Source organism: Triticum urartu, chromosome 2, assembly GCF_003073215.2.
Source record: "Triticum urartu cultivar G1812 chromosome 2, Tu2.1, whole genome shotgun sequence".
Taxonomy (NCBI): domain Eukaryota; kingdom Viridiplantae; phylum Streptophyta; class Magnoliopsida; order Poales; family Poaceae; genus Triticum; species Triticum urartu.
In genome coordinates this window covers 305,469,078-305,481,430 of record NC_053023.1, presented here as the reverse complement: position 1 = coordinate 305,481,430, position 12,353 = coordinate 305,469,078, and positions in this window count along the sequence as shown.

Genomic DNA, 12,353 nt, shown 5'->3' with positions numbered 1-12,353 from the left:
CCAACATCAATTTGCACAAGATTTACAATAGTGAAACCGTTCCCGTAGAACCTTTGTCCAACATTGGGATCAGCCATGCAACGGGCTACCGCATGAATTGGTACGATGGAACCACGGTGAGATTGAATAAGATAGCACGAACCTTGCACATGGCGGTCAAAGGTGGACCATGCTGTCTGCGGCCGATTTGTTGCCGTACGAGTAGGAAGACGCTGTGCTCCTTTCTAACTGCATCTGCGCGGTGACAAACCAAGGGACTTATTTTGTACGGGACACATCCTACGATATACTCCCTCTCTCCCAGTTTATTTGTTTTGAATCTTTTCGTTTTATAATTTTCAAATTCAATTTTAGAGCTCCCCATCACATGTTGATATTACAATGTCCATTAAATCGTTGCGTGCATGTATAGTAAAGAAACAAATCTCGAGTTTGGCACGAGTTCGTGCAGCGTAGCACCCTGGCGCAGGAGTTACATTTCTTTACTATGTGTACATACCTATATTCACCCTTCAGCAATCAATGGCTAGAATAATATCCTCACAAAAAATTTGCCCACAGAACACGAGTATATAACAATGCATGGTCTGTTAGTTACCTTGAAGAATTTGTTTGTGAGGACAGAACATGATTACATAACATGCATGACATGATAGTTTCCTGTGAAGAATCGATTGCGAGATAACATGAGTATAACCATGCATGGCACTTCTATATTTTCGAACCCAGTATACATTTCCCTGTATTTTCCTCCCAGTTCCAACAGGGACATATCAATGTTGTTTCTTGCATTATCCTACTCATACTGAACAATGTGATCTTACATTAACAATGTCCTGGTCCTTTTTGATATGATGCAGTGTCCCTACAGTTACTGCCCCTTTGTAATCACAACCACCTTTGCCAAAAACAGGGAAGCACAACTAGTTCCTCGCTCGATCAGACGACGGCAAAAGACTGATGATCATTCGGACACATGAGCCGGAAAAGTTATATTGCCAAAAACCCCACTGTATACAAGCACCGTGTAATACGTGAGTATCCGGACAGTGGTTGTTACGTCTATGAGCAGGATACCAGCTTGTTGGGGCCTTTAGGATTTTTTAGTTGGAGGCGGGTAAACATCCTTGGTTCACACTCTCTGTTTCTCGGACTCAATTATTCGATTAACTAGGAGATCACCGTTGGCAAGGACCTTGATGGCAGAGAGGCTCTGTTTGCTATGGAAAACTGTGTCTACACGGCGAGCCCTAGGAGTTCGGGAGCAAACTCCCCTGATTGTCAACGATACAGCCTGCAGCCAAAAGAAGGTGAGAATGACAAAGGCATCCGGATTAACTTTGATCCTTGGATGTCTCAATTACGACATGCAGTGATGTGGTTCAAGCCTTCAGGTTGATAGGTAATTGGGTGTTGCGTAGAAAGGGTGGAGTACTGGTGTCTCCGGATCATTGGTCACTGAAGCGGGGCTGCAAATTATGATGGTGTTGGATCATCTCTTCGAATGACTTTGTTGTCTTTGCTGCTGGTTCTGGATGGGTAGTTCTTTCTTTTGTTATGCATATTCCTTGTCATTTGGTCATCCTCGTCTATGTCACTCTTACTATGTAATAGTTGCTTCTGTTTAGAATGTCATTCTCGTCTGGATCACGAGAGTCTGAGCGCTGCAGATGGGTGCATTTTGGTGGTGTAGCAAGACTTCTTATGAACTATCATGTCTTGTTGTTTATGTCAGTAGTAGTCACTAGTCAGTGTTTGAATGTTGTATATATCGTTGTTTCGAACTGTTTATTGTCTCGAACTACTGGTGGGCTAAATGAGGGCATCACCATTCTAGTGTTCAGAGTATATCTCCTTTTTTCAAGTTATATAATTTGAGCTCAGTGTCTTTTCGATGATGTACACTTGTTTGGGCCAGTGAGGTGTCGTTGAATATGGGCCGAGTAGTAACGCAATGCCAAACAGGTCAATTATGACTCTCAGGCCGGGCTCTCAAAAGATCCTCAAAAAAGGTCGGGCTCTCCAAAAAAGGAATAAGGACTCTTAGGCCGACATGTGGGCACCACCGGTGTTTTCGTGCGCTTGCGCGCCGAGAGCATATTGGCGCGTGCTCGAAATTCATGCTACCTTTTCATCCCCAGTCTCCCGCCCCTCCCCCACCTCTGGAATCTCGATTCCTACTCCAGTTCCCCCAAATCCCCCTCCTGTACTCCCTGTACTCAAGCGCACTATCATGTCGCCGGTCAACGGATCTCCGAGCCGGAGATCCTGAGGTCCGTCCTGCCTTCGGTCGCTGCGTGCTGTCGCTCAACAGTGGCATGGCGGCGCTTGACGACCAGTTTGCCGGCAAAGTGCTGATGGTAACCATCAACGGCGACCGGCCTCCCGTCTCGCCGGACGACCTTGTCAAAGCTCTTGGCATTGCGCACGGCATCCAAATAAGTGACTTGCTCGTCGAAGTCTGTCCGCCACCGGCTGATTTCTTCGTCAGGTTCCGGACAACTTTCGACTGCAGTCGTGTGTTCGAATCTTCCCAGCATTTGTTCTGCGATGGCGCGCTGGTGAGCTTTGATCGGTGGCACCCAGGATGGGGCTCGGTGCCCTCTGAGCTTGAGTTTTTAACAAAGCTTACCTTCCACGGCATGCCTCGACGTGCTTGGAACAACGAGTCCATGAACGAGCTTATCAACGACCTTGGAGGTGAGCTCGTAAGTATGTTTGTTCCTCCAGACAGCTGGGCTCTGACGGTTATGGCATGGATGAAGAAGCCGTCCACCATACCGAAGGTGATTGGTGTTGAGATACCGGTGCAGGAACCGGGGTTGTACTATTCGTCGCCACCAAGGCCGCCGTGGACCACGTTAGGGATGTACCTGTATCGAGTGTTCGTGCATGTCGAAGAAGTGGTCAATCCATCAATCGAAGTCCTGCCGCCGTCACTGGTGCCAGGGTCCGTCGACGACGTCCATTACAGGAGTCAACGTCAGACTTTCCCGTGTTGCTCGACGATGGATGGCACAGGGCCTACTCCATCGCGCGGCGGAGGCCACTGCTTCTTTGGGAGAAGAGGCAGGGCTGGCTGCCTGGATGTGCTCTAATTTGAGGTAACAACTGAATCTTGTCAGATACTAGTTAAATCCGAGCTATGGGTGTGAAGCACTGATATGCCAGTACATTTGATTGTGACCTGTTCTAATTTTGTACCTGAACTTTTTTTAGAAAGGGGTGTACGTCAACTTAATGTGCTAGCAGAACTTATTGTGTTGTCTGTCTGTTTTCTTTGCACAACATTCAAGATATTTCCCCGTCATTGATAAAGACGATGAACTGATGTCTACTACACAACCTTCTTCTTGTAGACGTTGTTGGGCCTCCAAGTGCAGAGGTTTGTAGGACAGTAGCAAATTTCCCTCAAGTGGATGACCTAAGGTTTATCAATCCGTAGGAGGCGTAGGATGAAGATGGTCTCTCTTAAGCAACCCTGCAACCAAATAACAAAAGAGTCTCTTGTGTCCCCAACACACCCAATACAATGGTAAATTGTATAGGTGCACTAGTTCGGCGAAGAGATGGTGATACAAGTAGTATATGGATGGTAGATAAAGGTTTTTGTAATCTGAAAATATAAAAACAGCAAGGTAGCAAGTGATAAAAGTGAGCATAAACGGTATTGCAATGCGTTGAAACAAGGCCTAGGATTCATACTTTCACTAGTGCAAGTCCTCTCAACAATAATAACATAATTGGATCACATAACTATCCCTCAACATGCAACAAAGAGTCACTCCAAAGTCATTAATAGCGGAGAACGAACGAAGAGATTATGGTAGGGTATGAAACCACCTCAAAGTTATTCTTTCCAATCAATCCGTTGGGCTATTCCTATAAGTGTCACAAACAGCCTTAGAGTTCGTACTAGAATAACACCTTAAGACACAAATCAACCAAAACCCTGATGTCACCTAGATACTCCAATGTCACCTCAAGTATCCGTGGGTATGATTATATGATATGCATCACACAATCTCAGATTCATCTATTCAACCAACACATAGAACCTCAAAGAGTGCCCCAAAGTTTCTACCGGAGAATCACGACGAAAACGTGTGCCAACCCCTATGCATAGGTTCATGGGCGGAACCCGCAAGTTGATCACCAAAACATACATCAAGTGAATCACGTGATATCCCATTGTCACCACAGATACGCACGGCAAGACATACATCAAGTGTTCTCAAATCTTTAAAGACTCAATCCGATAAGATAACTTCAAAGGGAAAACTCAATCCATTACAAGAGAGTAGAGGGGGGGAAGAAACATCATAGGATCCAAATATAATAACAAAGCTCGCGATACATCAAGATCGTATCACCTCAAGAACACGAGAGAGAGAGAGAGAGAGAGATCAAACACATAGCTACTGGTACATACCCTCGGCCCCGAGGGAGAACTACTCCCTTCTCGTCATGGAGAGCACCGGGATGATGAAGATGGCCACCGGAGAGGGTTTCCCCTCCGGCAGGGTGTCAGAACGGGTCTAGATTGGCTTTCGGTGGCTACAGAGGCTTCTGGCGGCGGAACTCCCGATCTATCGTGCTCCACGATCTTTTTAGGGTATATGGAGATATATAGGCAGAAGAAGTACGTCAGGGGAGCCATGAGGGACCCACGAGGGTGGAGGGCGCGCCCAGGGGGGTGGGCGCGCCCCCTACCTCGTGGCCTCCTCGAAGCTTCCCTTACATAGACTCCAAGTCTTCTGGGCTTCTTCTGATCCAAAAATAAGTTCCGTGAAGTTTCAGGTCATTTGGACTCCGTTTGATTTTCCTTTTCTTCGAAACCCTAAAATAGGCAAAAAAAATAGAAACTGGCACTGGGCTCTGGGTTAATAGGTTAGTCCCAAAAATGATATAAAAGTGTATAATAAAGCCCATAAACATCCAAAGTTGATAATATAATAGCATGGAACAATCAAAAATTATAGATATGTTGGATACGTATCAGCATCCCCAAGCTTAATTCATGCTCGTCCTCGAGTAGGTAAATGATAAAAACAGAATTTTTGATGTGGAATGCTACCTAACATATTTATCCATGTAGTTCCCTTTATTGTGGCAAGAATATTCAGATCCATAAGATTCAAGACAAAATTTTAATATTGACATAAAAATAATAATACTTCAAGCATACTAACTAAGCAATTATGTCTCTTCAAAATAACATGGCCAAAGAAAGCTATCCCTGCAAAATCATATAGTCTGGTTATGCTCCATCTTCACCACACAAAGTATTTAAATCATGCACAACCCCGATGACAAGCCAAGCAATTGTTTCATACTTTTTATGTTCTCAAATTTTTTCAATCTTCACGCAATACATGAGCGTGAGCCATGGATATAGCACAATAGGTGGAATAGAAGGGTGGTTGTGGAGAAGACAAAAAGGAGAAGATAGTCTCACATCAACTAGGCGTATCAACGGGCTATGGAGATGCCCATCAATAGATATCAATGTGAGTGAGTAGGGATTGCCATGCAACGGATGCACTAGAGCTATAAGTATATGAAAGCTCAAAAAGAAACTAAGTGGGTGTGCATCCAACTTGCTTGCTCACGAAGACCTAGGGCAATTTGTGGAAGCCCATCATTGGAATATACAAGCCAAGTTCTATAATGAAAATTTCCCACTAGTATATGAAAGTGACAACATAGGAGACTCTCTATCATGAAGATCATGGTGCTACTTTGAAGCACAAGTATGGTAAAAGGATAGTAGCATTGCCCCTTCTCTCTTTTTCTCTCATTTTTTTTATTTTTTTTATTTGGGCCTTTCTCTCTTTTTTCTTTTTTTATGGCCTCTTTTCTCTCTTTTTTTATTTGGGCTTCTTTGGCCTCTTTTATTTATTTATTTTCGTCCGGAGTCTCATCCCAACTTGTGGGGGAATCATAGTCTCCATCATCCTTTCCTCACTGGGACAATGCTCTAATAATGATGATCATCACACTTTTATTTTTCTTATAACTCAAGAATTACAACTCGATACTTAGAACAAAATATGACTCTATATGAATGCCTCCGGCGGTGTACCGGGATGTGCAATAATGCATGAGTGACATGTATGAAAGAATTATGAATGGTGGCTTTGCCACAAATATGATGTCAACTACATGATCATGATAAGAAATATGACAATGGTGAATGTGTCATGATAAACGGAATGGTGGAAAGTTGCATGGCAATATATCTGTAGCGACCAGACCTCAAACGGTCCAATCTCTGTGCTCCGGTGTCATCCCTAGATCAGTAATGCTGACACCACACAGTACTTGAAGGATTTATAACAGAGTAGCAATCACACACTTATTACATCGAGTGTCTCAAAAGAGAACTTATTATAATAAATATGGCTTAAGGCCATCTAACAACGATAACAACGGAAGGCTTGGAAGATAAGTGGGTCTATCGACTCCAACGGCATCACTGAGTATAGAACCACGACCTAAAACTCCTTAATCGTCGTATGAAAAGTATGCAACATTAACGTTGCAGCCCGAAAACGGGTCAGCACATGGAATATGCTGGCAATGTAACACATAGAGAGTAATGGAAATAAACAGCTATTCTACATGCATATTTGGCTGGTGGAAAGCTCTATGGTTACAGTTTTTGCGAAAAGCTAATTTTTCCCTACTGCAAAGGAATAAACTTATTTAACTATCATGGTGGTTGTTAAACATTGAGAATGGTTGACAGCATCCTCAATCCCAATTAAGCATCATCATTTAAACAAAACCCAACAAAATTAATTTAGAGTAACATGTTGAGATTCACATGATAATCCAAGTACTAGATACTCAAGATGTCCATAACCGGGGACACGGCTAACCATGATTAGTTTATTACACTCTGCAGAGGTTTGCGCACTTTTCACCACAAGACTCGATCGCCTCCGTTTGGTTTCTCGCACTACAGGGTGTTTGAGAAGACAGATGACCGAGACATGGTCTTTCAGAAGCGCTAGCACCTTACGATCGGGTAGACCGTACCACCTACATCCCCTACATCTGCTAGTCTACCACTGTAAGAGTTCGCACGACTTAGTCAACTATGCTAGAGCCCATAATAGCTTGTGGCTGCACACGAAAGTTTCTAGTATGAATAGTCTCATGATCCCTTTGAGCCTGGGTGGCGGTCCAAAAGAAAACAAGCAAGTCCTGGAATACCCAGGTGCCTCAATCCACCCAGATGTGTGTATAAGTTGCCACCTTAGATAAACCATTAATTAACAAAACTCACATCTGTCATGGATATCACTCACCCACCCCACGTCTACTAGCATAGCATGGCATAATAAGCAAACGCGGAAGTAACTCCCAAAGGTTTGGTAATAAACAGGTAATAGGTACTACCGCATCTACTTCCCATCCCACAATTTAATTAGATCCTAGTCATGCAATGTGTGAGGATTGATCTAATGCAATAAAACTGGGTAGTAGAAAAAGTATGATCAAAGTGTTACTTTCCTTGCTGATGATCCGCGAAACCTAGAGATTCGAAGTAACAAGCAGCGCACTCCGGGTATTCTATCGCAGACAAACAAACAAGCATGTGATAAGTACTCATCTAATGCACAGGTAAAACTCAAATAAGAGATCTAACCAGAAGGTTCAACTTAAGAACTCCGGTTGGCAAAAGAATCAAATCGAACAAAGCAACGAAAGTCAAACGGCGAAAGAAAACAACTTCGTTCTAGTAATCTGGATCTAAGGCAAATTTTACAGTAACAAAATCTTGTTTAAGTTATTTAAACGGATAGAGGTTTTCGAGACGAAACTCTAGGCGCTTGAATCGCCTGATTCCGATAAACGAGCGAAAAGTTATACTAAAACGAAAATCGGATCACGAATCGCGATCAGAAAAATTGCGGATTTAATCCGAGAAAAAGAAAAACGATGAACGCTCGCTAGAACGAACGAACGGACGAACGCTCGCTATTTAAATAAACCGGAAAAACCGATCTATTTAAAAAAACGAATCTAAAAGAACCGACGGAAAAACCGACGAAAACCGAACTTTTTTAAAAAAAACCGATGGCACGGAAGTCGAGGCGCGGCGAACGTCGGCGGCGGCGGCGGCGGTGGCGTCCGGCGGCGGCGGCGCGTCGGCGGGGCGGCGGCGCGGCAGCGGCGGCGGCGGCAGCGAGCACGGGGCGGCTTAGGGTTTGCTGGGGCTGGGGCTGGGCCTCCCCCGGCTTATAAAGGCCCCCTCGGGCCGGAGTCCTAGTCGGACATGGCCCGTAGGTCGGTTCGTTTTTTTAATTACTTTGCTCAGAAGAAAAATAAAAAGAAATACTGGACGGACTCCAAAAATTCCAAAATAAATTTTCACGGGCTTCTAAAATCAAGGCGCACAAGGTGAACATTTATTTGGGACCCAAATGCAATTTTGAAAAACGCATATTTTTCCTAAATTCAAATAAAACACCGAAAAACTCCGAAATAAAATCTTATTTGATTTTATTATTAAATCCTCAATATTTCTTTATTTTGGGAAAGTCATTTTATTTCCTCTCTCATATTTTTGTAGTAGAAATAATTGATGATAAAATAAATAAAATCAAATGATCCTATTCTCAAAATTTGAGAAAACTCAAATATGAAAATAACGAAATCCCCAACTCTCTCTGTGGGTCATTGAGTTGCATAGAATTTCTAGGATCAACCAAAATGCAAAATAAAATATGGTATGCATTGATGATATAATGTATAACATTCCAAATTGAAAATTTGGGATGTTACAATATCTCGGAATGGCTATGGAAATGCCATAATAGGTAGGTATGGCGGCTGTTTTGAGGAAGGTAAATGGTGGGTTTATGGTATCGGCGAAAGTTGCACGGTACTAGAGAGGCTAGCAATGGTGGAAGGGTGAGAGTGCGTATAATCCATGGACTCAACATTAGTCATAAAGAAATCACATACTTATTGCGAAAATCTATTAGTTATTGAAACAAAGTACTACGCGCATGCTCCTAGGGGGATAGATTGGAAGGAAAATATCATCGCTCGTCCCCGACCGCCACTCATAAGGAAGACAATCAATAAATAAATCATGCTCTGACTTCATCACATAACGGTTCACCATACGTGCATGCTACGGGAATCACAAACTTCAACACAAGTATTTCTCAAATTCATAACCACTCAACTAGCATGACTCTAATATCGCCATCTTCATATCTCAAAACAATCATCAAGTATCAAACTTCTCATAGTATTCAATGCACTCTATATGAAAGTTTTTATTATATCCCTCTTGGATACCCATCATATTAGGACTAAATTCATAACCAAAGAAAATTACATACTGTTTAGGACTCTCAAAATAATATAAGTGAAGCACGAGAGTTCATCTATTTCTATAAAATAAAACCACCACCGTGCTCTAAAAAGATATAAGTGAAGCACTACAGCAAAAAACAAACTACTCCGAAAGATATTCATGCAACAATATGAAGAATCTCTAACATTTAAGGATTTCAGATTTTGATACTTTATTCAAACAGCAAGCAAAACTAAAGAAAATAAAATGACGCTCCAAGCAAAACACATATCATGTGGTAAATAAAAATATAGCTCCAAGTAAAGTTACCGATGAACGAAGACGAAAGAGGGGATGCCTTCCGGGGAATCCCCAAGCTTAGGCTCTTGGCTATCCTTGAATATTACCTTGGGGTTCCTTGGGCATCCCCAAGCTTAGGCTCTTGCCACTCCTTATTCCATAGTCCATCGAATCTTTACCCAAAACTTGAAAACTTCACAACACAAAACTTAAAGTAGAAAACTCGTAAGCTCCGTTAGTATAAGAAAATAAATCACCACATCAAGGTACTGTAATGAAATCATTCTTTATTTAAATTGGTGTTAAACCTACTGTATTCCAACTTCTCTATGGTTTATAAACTCTTTTACTAGCCATAGATTCATCAAAATAAGTAAACAACACATGAAAAACAGAATTTGTCAAAAACAGAAAAGTCTGTAGTAATCTGGATCAAACGTATACCTCTGGAACTCATCAAATTCTCAAATAAATTGCTGTACCTGAGGAATTTATCTATTTATCATCTTCAAAAAGAATTAACTAAATATCACTCTCCAAATAAAAATGGAAGCAATTCTCGTGAGCGCTAAAGTTTCTGTTTTTTTACAGCATGATCAACAAGACTTCTCCCAAGTCTTCCCGAAGGTTCTACTTGGCACAAACACTAATTAAAAGCATAAAACCACATCTAAACAGAATCTATATGAATTATTTATTACTAAACAGGAACAAAAAGCAAGGAATAATAATAAAATTACGTTGCCTCCCAACAAGCGTTATCATTTAACGCCCCTAGCTAGGCATGATGATTTCAACGATGCTCACATAAAAGATAAGAATTAAAACATAAAGAGAGCATCATGAAGAATATGACTAGCACATTTAATCCTAACATACTTCCTATGCATAGGGAATTTGTGAGCAAACAACTTATGGGAACAATAATCAACTAGCATAGGAAGGCAAAACAAACATAACTTTAAAACTTTAAGCACATAGAGAGGAAACTTGATATTATTGAAATTCCTACAAGCATACATTCCTCCCTCATAATAATTTTCAGTAGCATCATGAATGAATTCAAAAATATAAACAGCACCTAAAGCATTCTTTTCATGATCTACAAGCATATAATTTTTATTACTCTCCACATAAGCAAAATTATTCTCATTCGGAATAGTGGGAGTACCATAAGAAACTCGAATACTATAAATTGTTTCCATATTAAAAGAGTAATGTTCAAAAAAGGGCGAATCATAATCATGACAAGTTTTATAAATATAATCATCACTACTTTTTATAGCATATGTATCATCACAATAATCATCATAAGTAGGAGGCATGCTATCATCATTATAAATTTGCATATCAAAACTTGGGAGACTAAAAATATCATCTTCATCAAACATAGCTTCCCCAAGCTTGTGGCTTTGCATATCATTAGCATCATGGATATTCAAGGAATTCATACTAACAACATTGCAATCATGATCATCATTCAAATATTTAGTGCCAAACATTTTATAGATTTCTTCTTCTAGCACTTGAGCACAATTATCCTTTCCATCATACTCACGAAAGATATTAAAAAGGTGAAGCGTATGAGACAAACTCAATTCCATTTTTTATAGTTTTCTTTTATAAACTAAACTAGTGATAGAACAAGAAACTAAAAGACTCGATTGCAAGATCTAAAGATATACCTTCAAGCGCTAACCTCCCCGGCAACGGCGCCAAGAAAGAGCTTGATGTCTTCTACACAACCTTCTTCTTGTAGACGTTGTTGGGCCTCCAAGTGCAGAGGTTTGTAGGACAGTAGCAAATTTCCCTCAAGTGGATGACCTAAGGATTATCAATCCGTAGGAGGCGTAGGATGAAGATGGTCTCTCTTAAGCAACCCTGCAACCAAATAACAAAGAGTCTCTTGTGTCCCCAACACACCCAATACAATGGTAAATTGTATAGGTGCACTAGTTCGGCGAAGAGATGGTGATACAAGTAGTATATGGATGGTAGATAAAGGTTTTTGTAATCTGAAAATATAAAAACAGCAAGGTAGCAAGTGATAAAAGTGAGCATAAACGGTATTGCAATGCGTTGAAACAAGGCCTAGGATTCATACTTTCACTAGTGCAAGTCCTCTCAACAATAATAACATAATTGGATCACATAACTATCCCTCAACATGCAACAAAGAGTCACTCCAAAGTCATTAATAGCGGAGAACGAACGAAGAGATTATGGTAGGGTATGAAACCACCTCAAAGTTATTCTTTCCAATCAATCCGTTGGGCTATTCCTATAAGTGTCACAAACAGCCTTAGAGTTCGTACTAGAATAACACCTTAAGACACAAATCAACCAAAACCCTGATGTCACCTAGATACTCCAATGTCACCTCAAGTATCCGTGGGTATGATTATATGATATGCATCACACAATCTCAGATTCATCTATTCAACCAACACATAGAACCTCAAAGAGTGCCCCAAAGTTTCTACCGGAGAATCACGACGAAAACGTGTGCCAACCCCTATGCATAGGTTCATGGGCGGAACCCGCAAGTTGATCACCAAAACATACATCAAGTGAATCACGTGATATCCCATTGTCACCACAGATACGCACGGCAAGACATACATCAAGTGTTCTCAAATCTTTAAAGACTCAATCCGATAAGATAACTTCAAAGGGAAAACTCAATCCATTACAAGAGAGTAGAGGGGGGGAAGAAACATCATAGGATCCAAAT